Consider the following 16,835-nt stretch of genomic DNA (forward strand, 5'->3'; position numbering starts at 1 on the left):
ACAGGGAGGGACTCTGTGTAGCGTTACCTACAGGAAGGACGGCTCTGTATGGCGTTGCCTACAGGGGGAGACTCTGTATGGCGTTACCTACAGGGGGGACTCTGTATAGCGTTACCTACAGGGGGACAGCTCTGTATGGCGTTACCTACAGGGGGGGGACTCTGTATGGTGTTACCTACAGGGGGGGACTCTGTATGGCGTTACCTACAGTGGGGGGACTCTGTATGGCGTTACCTACAGGGGGGGCTGTATGGCGTTACCTACAGGGGGGCTGTATGGCATTACCTACAGGGGGGGCTGCATGGCTTTACCTACAGGGGGAGGACTCTGCATGCCATTACCTACAGGGGGACGACGACTTTGCATGGCCTCACCTACTGGGGGGGTACACTGCATGGCGTTACCTACAGGGGGGGGGACTCTGCATAGCGTTACCTACAAGGCGGGGGACTCTGCATGGCGTTACCTACAGGGGGGGACTCTGCATGGCGTTACATACAGGGGGGACTCTGCATGGCGTTACCTACAGGGCGGGGGACTCTGCATGGCGTTACCTACAGGGGGGGACTCTGCATAGCGTTACCTACAGGGGGGGACTCTGCATGGTGTTACCTACAGGGGGGGACTCTGCATGCCGTTACCTACAGGGGGGACTCTGCATGGCGTTACCTACAGGGCGGTGAACTCTGCATGGCGTTACCTACAGGGAGGGACTCTGTATAGCGTTACCTACAGGAAGGACGGCTCTGTATGGCGTTGCCTACAGGGGGGGACTCTGTATGGCGTTACCTACAGGGGGGACTCTGTATAGCGTTACCTACAGGGGGACAGCTCTGTATGGCGTTACCTACAGGGGGGGGACTCTGTATGGTGTTACCTACAGGGGGGGACTCTGTATGGCGTTACCTACAGTGGGGGGACTCTGTATGGCGTTACCTACAGGGGGGGCTGTATGGCTTTACCTACAGGGGGGCTGTATAGCGTTACCTACAGGGGGGGCTGCATGGCGTTACCTACAGGGGGGGACTCTGCATGCCATTACCTACAGGGGGACGACGACTTTGCATGGCCTCACCTACAGGGGGGGGACACTGCATGGCGTTACCTACAGGGGGGGACTCTGCATAGCGTTACCTACAAGGGGGGGGACTCTGCATGGCGTTACCTACAGGGGGGAGACTCTGCATAGCGTTACCTACAGGGGGGGACTCTGCATGGCGTTACCTACAGGGGGGGGACTCTGCATGGTGTTACCTACAGGGGGGGGGACTCTGCATGGCGTTACATACAGGGGGGGACTCTGCATGGCGTTACCTACAGGGGGGACTCTGCATGGCGTTACCTACAGGGCGGTGGACTCTGCATGGCGTTACCTACAGGGAGGGACTCTGTATAGCGTTACCTACAGGGGGGACGGCTCTGCATGGCGTTGCCTACAGGGGGGGATTCTGTATGGCGTTACCTACAGCGGGGATGACTCTGTATGGCGTTACCTACAGGGGGGGATGACTCTGTACGGCGTTACCTACAGTGGGGGGGACTCTGTATGGCGTTACCTACAGGGGGCTGTATGGCATTACCTACAGGGGGGCTGTATGGCGTTACCTACAGGTGGGCTGTATGGCGTTCTCTACAGAGGGGGCTGTATGGCGTTACCTACAGGGGGGACGTCTCTGTATGGCGTTACCTACAGGGGGGGACTCTGTATGGCGTTACTTACAGGGGAGGTGGCTCTGTATGGCGTTACCTTCAGGGGGGGCTCTGTATGGCGTTACCTACAGGGGGGACGTCTCTGTATGGCGTTACCTACAGGGGGGGACTCTGTATGGCGTTACCTACAGGGGGGCTCTGTATGGCGTTACCTACAGGGGGGGGACTCTGTATGGCGTTACCTACAGGGGGGACTCTGTATGGCGTTACTTACAGGGGGGGAGTCTGTATAGCATTACCTACAGGGGGGGGACTCTGTATGGCGTTACCTACAAGGGGGGTACTCTGTATGGCGTTACCTACAGGGGGGGCTGTATGGCGTTACCTACAGGGGGGCTGTATGGCGTTACCTACAAGGGGGCCATATGGTGTTACCTACAGGGGGGGCTGTATGGCGTTATCTACAGGGGGGCTGTAAAAAATGCACTATCTACAAGGGGGGGTTGTGTGACACCCAGGGGAGGGGGGGCCCCAGTCAAAAGTTTGCTATGGGGCCCAGTCTTTCCTAGATACGCCCCTGGAACAGAGGACCACTATGCAGAGAACTGGTTGTGGGAAGAATGACTGGGCATGCGTGTCCACCAGCACTCAGCTCATCAGGTGGAAGCGCACATTGTTATATACTTTATATACCAGGTGGTGCCATACTACTATATGCAGGTGAATGTAATAACTCTGGATTGTTTTTAACAGCATTTAAATGGACAACTTAGTTTATTTTTAATGATGTATACAATAATTATAATATTTAAGGGTGGGACAACTCCTTTAACACTGGGAATAAAAATGATAATTAACAGTTCATGATCTCTTCTAAAAACAAATTAATTCTATATTTTGCAATAGCTATAGTTCCCACTTCTTGGTGGGAGGTAATAATCAACTCAGAAATCCTGGTGTGGCTCATTAGTGAAGATATGTTACCATTTCAGGTATGGCCACTTTCAGTGGAGAGTCAACTATTTTATATGTAGCCCCAGGGTGTAGAGACTTCCATAATAACTTATGACCTTTTGGTTAAAGTTTAAATATATTTTGAAATATAAGCCCTCTATGTATATCATATAGCCCTGTTCCCATATGGTTACTGAGGTTATGGCAATCAGTATTACAGTAGATATGCCAATGTAACAAAAAGGTGTATATCTTTGAGACTAAGTTTTAAGTTTGGTGGTACAAAGTCTGCTAGAATTGTAAACCAGAATTGTATGCTGACTTAGGGCCTGTTCACATCAGCGTTGACTTTCTGTTGCAGGGTTCACCCGATGGAAACCTCAGATTGAACCCCGAAACGGAAAGCCAACGCTGATGAGAAGAGGCCCTAATTCTTGTTTTTCGAGTGCTTGCAAAGCTTCGGGGTGGTATCTGTAAATCTCTAGGGACACTTTACTGAATACCTAATGTAATGTTTTGATTCATAGGATTTGAATTAAAGCTGTGAACATGTAGCATAGCAAAAAAAAAAATTTACTGTCTATTTATGGATTTAATAAGTTCTGTAGTTAGCAATTTTGCTTGATAGTGAGGGTTTATACCATATCCAAAACTCAAGTCAAAAAGTACTATAATCTTCATATGTCTTATTTATATAAATGCTGAAGACTATGAGTCTTCATTGAAACTCTGAAGGGAAGAGACGTCTAAATGTTGTGTTTTAGGGAAAACCTGTAATACTCTAGCTGAAGTTTGAAATTCCATTACTTTATAAAAATAAGGCAATAATTCAAAATGTGACACAATTAGGAATCTATAAAGTAAAATAAATATGGACTATGCGCAAGGTCAACACTGAATTTTAGAATACAGCAATGAAATAAATGTATTCAGCTACTCCATCTGTCTTGCTCATTTTTACTAGGACCATCAGTCATATGCTTGGGGTTAATCACCAAACCCACCACACACTGCTGTCCTCCATTACATCATAATTAGAGCAGGTAGTGAAAAGTGACAAAAAAACGAAGACAATTATTCACAGTTTCTATTGGGAGCCAGATGTTGCAGGTTATATTTCATTTAATTTAGTGACAGATGCAATAATAGCCTCCATGTGGAGGGATCAGATAGTCACATCGATAACAGTCTAACGTAAAGAAAGTGAAGCATTCTTCTTAGTTATTTGGAGATGATTATACTTCATTGTTATTTGGCTTATTTTATGGAGATTGTTAGACAATACAAAATTCTAACATTAAAAATAAATGATATTTCAAATATGTATGCAGTGACAAAGGTATATTTACAAAGATGGTATTTATATATACACTAAATGTATTGAAACTATTTATTTCTTGTTTCTCTCCTTATTATCTTTTATTATGGGTGATTAAAAACTCTTCTGACTTGTCTGTTTTAGTTAATTCTTATATTCCCCATGAAATAAAAATGTTGCAGCTTTTTTCTTCTACATTGCTTTGTGCCATTCCTGTTGGAAATTGATGAATAAATTGACAACTGGCTGTTTCTCTTGTCAATACAGTGTATACAGGCGGATTACAATAAGGGCAATCTGGGCAAGTGCCCAGGGCCCAAGCTTTCATAGGGGGCCCAACAGCAACAGAATTGTATCTGCGTCTATAGGACACGGATACAATTAAACAGATCACTAGCGCTGACAGGGCAATGAAACATTAGTTTCTTGCCCTGCCATTCAGCGCCCTTCAATGACACAAGCGGCACTATGACGTTATCGTGCCGCTTACGTCATTAAAAGGCACTGAATGGTAGGACAATGATATTCTTTGTCCTGCCATTCAGAGGTGGAAGCAGGGCGATGACATCATGGTACCGTACAATTGTATGGGTCTCATATTATCCCTCGGCACAACTCGGAAGTACCTTGTGTATGAGCCCTATTTCTGGAGCTTGAAATTTCACTAACTCAACAACCCCCTGACAATGGAAAAGTACTCTTCGATTCTTCAGCATCATTCTTTCAACTCTTGTTTGGATCTTGGTGTATTTATATTGTAGCAGGATAATGACCCTGAGCAGATGTCAAAGCTTTGCAAGAGCTACATGAAGACCAAAACGTCTTACCTCCACAGTCTCCAAACAACAACCAAATGGAACATTAAGTTACGTACATCACAAGACTCTTATATTCTCAAATCATGCTGATAATAAGGATTTGCCTGAACTTGTGGAGTCAATGCTCAAGCTCACACTGCCATAGGAATAGAGATGCTATTATAAATATATATGCATAAATATACATATATATATATATATATATATATACACTACAGTTCAAAAGTTTAGGGTCACTTAGAAATGTCCTTATTTTTTAAAGAAAAGCAGTTTTTTTCAATGAAGATAACACTAAATTAATCAGAAATACACTCTATACATTGTTAATGTGCTAAATGACTATTCTAGCTGCAAATGTCTGGTTTTTAATGCAATATCTACATAGGTGTATAGAGATTCTCAACTAGCTCAAAGGAAGGTCAGTTTTATAGCTCCTCTAAACAGCAAAACTGTTTACAGCGGTGCTAACATAATTGCACAAGGGTTTTCAAGTGTTTTCTAATCATCCATTAGCCTTCTAACACAGTTAGCAACCACAATGTACCATTAGAACACTGGAGTGATGGTTGCTGGAAATGGGCTTATATACACCTAATTAGATATTGCATTAAAAATCAGACGTTTGCAGCTAGAATAGTCATTTAGCACATTAATAATGTATAGAGTGTATTTCTGATTAATTTAATGTTATCTTCATTGAAAAACACTGTGCTTTTCTTTCAAAAATAAGGAAATTTCTAAGTGACCCTAAACTTTTGAACGGTAGTGTATATATATATATATATATATATATATATATATATATATATATATATATTTATTAAGGTAACATATGGAAAAACCTAGCTACAGGGGGGACGTCTCTGTATGGCGTTACCTACAGGGGGGCTCTGTATGGCGTTACCTACAGGGGGGGACTCTGTATGGCGTTACCTACAGGGGGGACTCTGTATGGCGTTACTTACAGGGGGGGAGTCTGTATAACATTACCTAAAGGGGGGGGATTCTGTATGGCGTTACCTACAAGGGGGGTACTCTGTATGGCGTTACCTACAGGGGGGGCTGTATGGCGTTACCTACAGGGGGGCTGTATGGCGTTACCTACAGGGGGGCCATATGGTGTTACCTACAGGGGGGGCTGTATGGCGTTATCTACAGGGGGGCTGTAAAAAATGCACTATCTACAAGGGGGGGTTGTGTGACACCCAGGGGAGGGGGGGCCCCAGTCAAAAGTTTGCTATGGGGCCCAGTCTTTCCTAGATACGCCCCTGGAACAGAGGACCACTATGCAGAGAACTGGTTGTGGGAAGAATGACTGGGCATGCGTGTCCACCAGCACTCAGCTCATCAGGTGGAAGCGCACATTGTTATATACTTTATATACCAGGTGGTGCCATACTACTATATGCAGGTGAATGTAATAACTCTGGAAAATAAGGAAATTTCTAAGTGACCCTAAACTTTTGAACGGTAGTGTATATATATATATATATATATATATATATATATATATATATATATATTTATTAAGGTAACATATGGAAAAACCTAGCGTATTTTCAGCAAAGTATCATTCATCATTTGCTGCATCTGTTTTGGATAATTAAACTAGGTTACAGATAAATTGATGTTAGCTCTTTCACACTGCAAGAAGAAATTTCACAAAAAATAAATAAATAAAAAATAAAGGTTAATTACCTTCAGAGTGTGACATATTAGGAGTTATAAGACTACAATTACAGTTTTGGCTCAGACACTATTTCCCTTTTCATGCCAGTACAGTGTTAATCATACCCGGTACTTCTGAGCCAAGAGTCTTTCTTGATATCCATACTTACACAGCCCAGTACACACAGAGTTGGACAGAGCAGCACCGCCCAATATTAATAGAGGAAGAAAATAAATAACAAGATTCAAATGGCTATGCATCCTGGCCAGTTGAGTCCGGTGATTTTCTGTGTTTGTGTGTGCCCATTGTGTGTTGGTGGGCATTGCACTGGGTAGAAGCAGTGGCTGGTTGGGGAAAAACATTCGCCGATACTGAGGCAATCATCAGGGTCAGAACAGCATTCCATCTCTGGGCTCTCATAGCCAACAGGCAAGCAGTGGCAGATTAAGTAGGCTGTAGGCACTGGGCTGTTCCCCAAACTTAGGCCTCCATTCTCCACTGTCGCCTTGCCACACTATGTCTATAGTCAACTCCACCTTTCTGCGTGAGCATTAATAAATGTGTGTCACGATTCCCCTTGTTAAAGGTCTGTATCACACTGTGTGGGGACACATTCTCCTGACATTAGGAATTGTAACACCTATTTGTTTATTAGTCCTGGACTACACAAAGACTTATAGTGCCACAAACTGCCCCCTGTAGATAGTAACAGTGTCCCCTGCATATAGTTCCAAGCACCCCCTGCAGATACTTTCACACACACCCCTGTAGATAGTGCCACACTCACTTGTCCCTGTTCCCTCGACGCGCTCTCCTCCAGCAATACAGTGCCCCTGTAGATACTGACACAGTGTAAGGGGGTGATACTGCCCTTTTAAATTGAACTGTCTTCCCTGTGCATCTTTCATGTTTAGTGGTACTTTTATTCTGTGTTCCCTATTGTCTGGAGTGATGACTGCTTCTGTTTTATCTGCACCTACTATATGTGTTATCCTGTGTATGCCTGTCATGTTATTAGCAGCCACAAGGTGTCACTGCAGGACCAGTGACTGAGGAGACAGTACTGTCGGACAGGAAGTGGAAGTCAGTGGTTGTCATTTGACATGGTGGAGAAAGAGAGAGGATGCAGAGAGAAGCGAGGAGACAGCTAGCATTGGAGGTGTAGAGATGAGAGGACAGCAGAAGAGGTGCCAAGAGAGATACGCCTTGGAGTTGGCCAGAACCTGAGATAAGTGACCTGTGTAACCTAATGCTCACACTGTTAATGGTGTCTGTGTGGGATCTGATACTGCTGAGAATTACTGCAGAGGACTGTGTTAGCTGATGAATCTTGATTAGTGTGATCTGAAGCCAAAGTGAGAGCTGTGATTGGACTGATGCCTGTGTTAGGCAAAGAGCAGAAGATAAGTTGCCACTGGGAAGTAAAGTTAGGGCTTGGAACAGCCTGGAAGTAGTATTAACCCTGTGCTGTCTGCTGAGTCGCTCCCACCAGAAGATCGCTTGCAAGTGTGGCATATGTTAAATTATCAGCAGTGAATTGCTAATGAAGACTGTGTCAAAAGGAAAGTGGCGTGTCAAGGAACAGAGACACGTGAAACAAGGACAGACCCCGGAAGCAAGAACGAATCCCCAGACCCCAGCAATGGACCAACAATGAGTACCGCATTCCCCTTATAGTGGTTATTTCGCAGGGTAGTGGGTAGCTCCCACGTTGACCCGCGAAGGCGCAAAGCGTATCCAAATATCAACCTCCCGCCGCAGCCAAGGGTGACGGGGCATAGCCTCCAGTCTTGGGGAGACTGCGAAGGGTAGTGGGTGACATGCGGAGGTGGTCTTGTAACCTGCCGTACCAGGTGTATAGGGAGTGTTGAGGCGCAGCCACTAGGAGAAAGACCCTACAGAGAACCCCCAACCGCAAAGCTGGAAGTTCGTCTGCTACCATAGTATCGAAGCCTTGTTGTATATATCCAGTGATGCAGAAAAGTTGAAGTTATACTTGTTGTACCATAATCACCTAAGTAAAACGCATTACAAAACAACTTTTTAACAAATATTTTGAAGACAGGATGAACAGAAAACAGCAATTCTGGCATTGTTTTATTATTCTTTACGGAGTTCGCTGTGCGGGCTAAATAACATAATCACTTTATAGGTGGGGTTGTTACCGACGCGGCGATACCAAATATGTGTAATGTTTTAATTGTTTTTTTTTTCATATTAAAGTATTTTAAAGGGAAAAAGTGGGGTTTTAAAAAAAATTTATGTGGGATTTTTATTTATTATTAACTTTATTAAGCTTTTTGATAACTTTATTTTTAGTCCCACTAGGGGACTTCACTATGCGGTATTCTGATCGCTTTTATAATACACTGTAATACTTCTGTATTGCAGTCTATTATAGCCTGTCAGTGTAAAACTGACAGGCACCTGCTAGGTCATGCCTCAGGCATGGCTTAGCAGGCATCCACTATAGGCAGACCTGGGGGCATTTGTTAGGCCTTAGTCCGCCATAGAAGCCATTGGCACCCTGAGATTGCTATTGCAGGCTGCTGATGGTGTGAGAGAGGGATCTCCCTCCCTCCAAAACCACTTGAATACGGAGCTTGCTATTGAGCACCGCATCTAAAGGGTTAAACGGGTGAGAATGATGTTGAAATCGATCCCGCCCATTAGTGCAGGTGTCCGGCTGTCTTTAGACTGCCTGACACCCGCTTTAGCCGGCACAGGACACCCGTGCCGGGCTTATGTCACAGCGCCGTGAAAAGGCAGCGCTCTGGCATAAGTACCCTTAACGGCCGCCATGAAAAGGCGTATTGGCAGTCGTTAAGTGGTTAAACATAAGGTCAATTATCTGTCTACTGTTCTAAAGCTCCAGGATAATATGAAATAAAAAGCCTCACATAAAGAGACATATAGTGATGCCAATATGCTCCCAGCCCCCAGCCGGCTCTTGTTTACTTCTGCACCATGATGATTTCCTTTCCCTCTATCACATAACCCCTCAACAAAATGACATTCTATACGAAATATCCTCACTGCTGCCGCCATTGATCGCCCGACGGGAGACTGGGATGGAAACACACGTGCACAGTTAACAATATAAAGGATAGGAAGTGACCAGCTTTATTCTATACCAATTAAAACCAGCCTTGGACAGGTGGGAGGAGTGCTCGACCAAGATGGAGGCCATCACCGCTCCTCCCCAAAGTACACTGCAAAAGACAAAGTTAGTCAGCATCTCCTAATATTGTGAAATAAATGTGCACGTGCAATTCTGCTGTGACTGCAACGTAAAGCAAACAAATACAAAGATTCAGCAGCAAATTAGTTTCACTTTGTTAGGAGGCGTTCACTTACTTTGTTTTTTACATCTAGTGCAGGTCCTGAGGGAGCCGGACATTACTTCTATTTTTAGTTTATATACTTATATTCAATTTGATAAAGTTGTCAGGATCAAATTTTTTTTTCTATTGTAATATGTGCTCAGATGAATCTAACTTTTTTCCGAACACAGAGATGTTGTTATGTTCTAGCACATATAACTCACTGTCTGAGATATTCAATCACTGTCAAACATGAACGACTGTAGTATATAGGCACAACTTTCCCTCAAAAGGATGTATTGATGAGATGACTACTGTAGGTGTCTTGACAATGCATAGTACATTTCATGGAATTTTAATAACCTCCAGTGATTGAAACTTCTTATATATTATTTTCTATAGCACTAGATTTGAAAAGATACCATAAAGCTACATCAAATTTTTTGTCTATAACAATATCCTTGCATTCTGGAATGTAAAAAAAACTTTTAAAATGTCTCAGAAAATAATTAACAGTTCACTTCTTAGTCTCATAATAAGCTATTGTGAAATAGGCTGATACAAAAAAAATAAAGGACAGAACTTTTGTTATATAAAAGGTTAAAAAAACAATTTCTGGAGTTCAATACTTTATACATGTACAAAAGACCTAATGAATTCCCGTAGATAAAAATATACCGTAACCTTTAATGGATGTTAAGAAATAATTGTTCTGGAACACCTGTGCTTTTTTAATGATTATATTGTATATCTATATATGCCTTCATAAAAGGAGGAGAAGAAGGGCATAGGAAAAATAGATTCTGATCCATTTACCATTATTAAAGTATGTGCATTTATAAAACAAGAACTAGATAGATAGATAGATAGATAGATAGATAGATAGATAGATAGATAGATAGATAGATAGATAGATAGATAGAGAGAGAGAGAGAGAGAGAGAGAGAGAGAGAGAGATAGATAGATAGATAGATAGATAGATAGATAGATAGATAGATAGATAGATAGATAGATAGATAGATAGATAGATAGATAGATAGATAGATAGACAGGTAGATAGATAGATTACTTCAAAACACAATTGCAACACATTTACTGTCATGTCTAGTTAATGTGACTAAAGGTGACTAAAATGCAGAAACGTCCCTGATTACTATGTAAAGGTCATCTGTATTAGTGAGATTGGTTTTGTTACTGGAGAAAAAGTCAGAAAGAAAAACAAGGATATACTATATGAAAATTAAAGTTCTTAGGTTTCTTGCACACGAATGTAAGGGTATTTACTACCTGAAAATACAGATCTGACGGCTATGGATACACATCTGTAGCCGTCTGAAATTGCAGAAGCGCCCATAGTCTTCTAGCCGTGCCGCAATTGCGGACAAGAACAGGACATGTTCTATATTTTGTGGATCAATTCTACGGCACGGCACAAATCCGTAAATATACGGAAAGGTGTCCGTGACCAATAGAAATGAATGGGTCCTCAATCTCATCCGTAATTACGGATCCATAATTATGGATGAAAACTACGGTTGTGTGCATGGGGCCTTATTCTGTTATATTAACATCCTGAAGTAGCAATCTGATTCCTAGGAAATGCTTAATTCAGTATATGTCTTTACCTTTTAGCTCAATTGGCTACTTAAACGTTTTGGTTCACACATCTCATAAATAACTAATCTATTCATACTACCAACCAGATTATTTATAGAACAGTCATGTTGTTTATGAAGAAGCCAAATTAGCTTTTGGTCACTGCTTATAAACGGCGGATGTAATAAACAGGTGACACCGGGCCACCTTTAAGGCAGAACCTGCCAAATACTGTGCTGCTGGACACCTCTACCATGAAAGTAAATGCTAAAAATATTTCTGCCTTTCTTTCTCCACAGAAATAAATTTTTGTCATGGATTCAAATACCTATTTTGTGTTCACTGGGAGCTTATAAATATGTATTTATATCATAATTTTATCATGTAACACTATGGCTGTGTAAAGGAAAGCAGAGAAATCGTCGCTCACTATAAAGAAAATTGAAATTCTCATTCCTATGAAGATACACAGTATTAGCAAATTGGACTTATTTAGAGTAAACATAATAGCCAGAAATCACCTTCAATATTCTGGAATACATTCATGCAAAAAAAAGATGTTTGACGCAAATGCAATATTTGTCAACCATCTCATTGTTGCATTTTCAAGTTTCCTAAATACTTTCATCAGTAGCATTGTATAAATATTGTTCAGTAGAGTTGCGATTTTCTTTAAGGGCATGACCAGACGTGGCGTATTTCTTCCGCCACTGTCCGCATCAATGCCGCACATAATCTGCGTTGCAGATTCTGTTGCAGCTCTGCCTAAAATGGGCATTAAATTGATGCGGACTAGCCGTTGCGTATTCAGGTGAAGAGTCCTTCTCTTCTCTCTATCAGTGCAGGATAGAGAGAAGGGATAGCCCTTTCCATAGTAAAAGTAAAAGAAATTCATACTTACCCGGCCGTTGTCTTGGTGACGCGTCCCTCTTTCAACATCCAGCCCGACCTCCCTGGATGACGTGGCAGTCCATGTGACGGCTGCAGCCAATCACAGGCCAATCACAGGTCAATCACAGGCTGCAGCCGTCACATGGACTGAGAGGTCATCCCGGGAGGCCGGACTGGAGGAAGAAGCAGGGAGTTCTCGCTAAGTAGGAACTTCTATTTTTTTTACCGGTTGATGTATTGTAAAGGATCTGCCAGACACAGCTTCTGTGTCGATGCCCGTGGGTAATCAGTCTGCACCTGCTCCTAAGTCTGAGAGAGTGACACGATCTTCTACCAGTCAGGCTGGGAGGCTGAGGAGTGGGAGAGACTATCACAGCCTGGCCAAACGGAGCTAGCTCCCGCCCTCTGTCTATTTATACCTGCATTTCCTGCTCCTCCTTTGCCTGTGATTCTTTTCTGTTTCCTGGCTCTGCTGCTCCTGCTATGATTATTGACCTTGCTTCATTTTTGACCCTGGCTTTACTGACTACGCTCCTGCTCTGCAATTTGTACCTCGTGCAGTCCTGGTTTGACTCGGCTCGTTCACTACTCTTGTTGCTCACTGTGTTGCCGTGGGCAACTACCCCATTTCCCTTAGCTTCTGCTAACCCCTTGTTTGTGGTCGGAGATCTGGTGTGGCTAGCTTCTAAAAATGTTCACCTTAAAGTCCCGTCCAAAAAATTAGCTCCTTGATATATAGGGCCGTACAAGGTCATTGAAGTCCTTAACCCTTTCTCCTTCCGACTGGAGTTACCCCCGTCTTTTCGAGTACACAACGTGTTTCATGCCTCCCTCCTTAAACGCTGCTCCCTGTCCTTGGCTCCCTCGAGGAAACCTCCGGTCCCTGTTCTCACCCCTGAAGGGGTAGAATTCGAGGTGGCCAAGATTGTGGACAGCAGGATGGTCCAAGGCTCCCTCCAGTACCTGGTCCATTGGAGAGGATACGGGCCTGAGGAAAGGACTTGGGTACCCGCCCGGGATGTTCACGCTGGGGTATTGCTCAGGAGGTTCCATCTTCGCTTCCCCAAAAGCCAGGTCCACCTAGAAAGGGTCCAGTGGCCCCTCATAAAAGGGGGGGTACTGTAAAGGATCTGCCAGACACAGCTTCTGTATCGACGCCCATAAGTAATCAGTCTGCACCTGCTCCTAAGTCTGAGAGAGTGACACGATCTTCTACCAGTCAGGCTGGGAGGCTGAGGAGTGGGAGAGCCTATCACAGCCTGGCCAGACGGAGCTAGCTCCCGCCCTCTGTCTATTTATACCTGCATTTCCTGCTCCTCCTTTGCCTGTGATTCTTTTCTGTTTCCTGGCTCTGCTGCTCCTGCTATGATTATTGACCTTGCTTCATTTTTGACCCTGGCTTTACTGACTACGCTCCTGCTCTGCGATTTGTACCTCGTGCACTCCTGGTTTGACTTGGCTCGTTCACTACTCTTGTTGCTCACTGTGTTGCCATGGGCAACTGCCCCATTTCCCTTAGCTTCTGTGTACCCTTGTCTGTTTGTCTGTCGTGCACTTATTGAGCGTAGGGACCGTCGCCCAGTTGTGCGCTGTCGCCTAGGACGGGCCGTTGCAAGTAGACAGGGACTGAGTGGCGGGTAGATTGGGGCTCACCTGTCTGTCTCCCTACCCCGTCATTACATGTATATTGTGATCGGAAGTCACTGTCCAGGGTGCTGAAACAGTTACTGCTGATCGTTTAACTCTTTCAGCACCCAGGACAGTGACTATCTCCTGACGTTGCCTAAAAACGCTCCCGTAATTACGGGTGCACACACGTAGTTACCCGTAATTACGGGAGCCTCATTGACTTCTTTGGGCCTGCCCGTGCCGTAATAACGGCCCGTGATTACGGGCGTTTTTACATTAGTGTGCATGGGGCCTCAGTCTGGCTGTAGACCTAGAAATACATAGGTCCAGCCAGAATTAAGAAATATCATGTTCGTAAAACAAATACGCTACTCAACACACATAACATCTGCGAACTTCATTGCAGAATTTTGACTCTCCATTGAAGTCAATGGAGAAATTCCGCAATGAGTCCGCAACAAGTCCGCTACACGTCCGCAACAGCCAGTGTATGCTGCGGACACCAAATTCCACACCGCAGCCTATGGTCCGCAGCGGAGTTTTCCACAACGTGTAAACGAACCTAACTAAAAAGATGTGGAAAGCAATGGAGAAACGTGTACGCTGCGGATTTCCGCACCAGACTGTCCGCAGCGGAATTCCATAGTAATTCCGCCACGTCTGGTCATGCCCTAACAGGTGTGCACTGAACTACACTGGAATTACACACCGGCAAACCATGGAACAGTGCACCACTTTTAGGAAATGTAACAAATTAAAGAGGCTCTGTTACCTCTTCTGACATGTCTGATTTAGCAAATACTTTTATTCCCATGAAAAAACAATTCTAGAGCATAATTTCTTAGAATTGTGCATTGTGCAAACTAGGGTGTGTCACTACTCAGACCGATACTGTCGGTACTGATTAGACATTTTTAGAATGTGTAGGAACACACTACAATGACAGGGAGAATGGTAACACCCAGTTGTCAATTTATTCATGCATTTTCATAACAGAGGAACAGCAAAAATTAAGAGTTCTAAAAACAGAACCTTTAGAATTGTTATTGTATGGGGAATGTAAGTATTTACTAAAACAGACATGTCAGGACAGCTGAAAAATGCTTTTCAAGCCTGTAGCATACATATGGTAAGCCTTGGAAAGCAAAAATGGGGAGCCGTAATGAGCATTAGGCAGAAAAGAGATAACATCCTTAAACCTCCTCCAGGGATCACCAAATGTATGGCCCCGTCATAAAAAGGGCTACAACATTTATGGGTAGATTTACTAAGACTGGCGTTTTATAAGCAGGGCGGATACGCTGCATTATAGCGGATCCCTCATAGACTTGAGTCTATCGCGGGATCCGAGAAAATGGAAGAAAATAGGACATGTTCTATTTTTCAACGCAATCTTCACACGGTCCGTTGAAACAACTGCTGTGTGAACGGCCTCATTAAAATACATGCGTCCATGTGATGCCCGTTGTTTTAACACCCGTCACGCGGACGTACTGTATACGACGGTCATCTGAATTCGGCCTAAGACACACTAACTTATACACCTGGTTTTCAATTTATTAGGTGCATATTGCATATATACAAGGCCTGTTCATGTAGCAGGCCTTGTGGGCCTAGGGCCAATTTCTCGACAGTGGGCCCAGGGTGACCTGACATTTATAATGGCTGCCCTAGATCACACCATTAGCATTTGATGATAGATTTCTTGGGTCATAAGCACAACTGAACAGCAAGATCGTTTAGTTAGGGACACCGTGTGCATTCCTGATGTTGCACCTATTAAACAATTTCCTTCAAAGTTTTCCAGCAATGAAAGGTTATTTGGAACAACTTGTAATTGTGCAGTGTGTGTTCCAATGTGTTCAACTTGACAGATTCCCTTTAACGCAATATAACTGTAGCAATGTTAGTGTGAGGAATAATCTATGCCTTTTAATAAGTTAAAAAAAGAAAGAAAACTATACTCAATTGACTAAATTTGAATTAATTTGTAAAACAGAATGAAATATACAAATTCATCATGTGTGTAATATATTTTGATAAAACAAAATAGGTCAAAACATATTTACACTCAACTTGGAAGTACACTACAAGATGATTGGGATAAATAAGTACATGAAATGTATTCTAGTCTAACAAAAACAATTATTTTACCATTTATTTAATTATCATCATTCATAATGAAATCTCTGACCACTTCACATTACTGGAGAATTGTCCATCTTCTGCCAAATTAGTGTTTGGAAAATGAAGATGTTTATAAGTCTATCTATTTGATCTTCATCAAATTATTTCTGATTGTAATTGGATTCCCTGGTATTTAACTATTATTAAAAGCAATAATGAAAGACACCATAGAGAGTTTCAATTATGCACACAGTAGGCGGCTGATAGAGCTGTTCTGCTTTAACCTTCATTCTGTGATGAGAATATTATTACCATGTGCAATTGTAACTAATATAAATACAAAGTTAACAGAAAACTTGCCCAAAAGGGCTATAAAAATTCTGATTTTTGTGTGAAAAGTGTGTTAATTTTATAGAGTTAAAAATGCAAAATAAACAAACAATGCTACAGAAATACAACATTATTTAACTTAATTGCATAACAAAGTTCTTAATTTAAGGTTTCTTAAAAGCAAAAATGAGTGTGAAAGAAATGATTTAATTCTGATAAAAAAATATATATATTTGAATGTTGGAAATATCACAGTTCAATCATTCTGGGTTCTAATGCTTCTAGGAGATTATCTCTGTAATAGGACATGCGATGGAGCGCATTTGTTTTCTCACAGATTTTATGTGCTCATATGGGAACATAGCATACTATGGCTGTCGTATTATGGATCTGTACAACACTGAGCCAAAATACTGCTATAACCGGAAACTGGTTTCTCCTTGTCTCAACAACTCTCCCACCCCCGGCCTCTTCACTTTGAAATGTGCGTGAGCTCTGCTACATCTTGACGAGACAGGCCTATGTTAGCT

Source organism: Rhinoderma darwinii, chromosome 2 (genome assembly GCF_050947455.1).
Source record: "Rhinoderma darwinii isolate aRhiDar2 chromosome 2, aRhiDar2.hap1, whole genome shotgun sequence".
Lineage (NCBI taxonomy): Eukaryota > Metazoa > Chordata > Amphibia > Anura > Rhinodermatidae > Rhinoderma > Rhinoderma darwinii.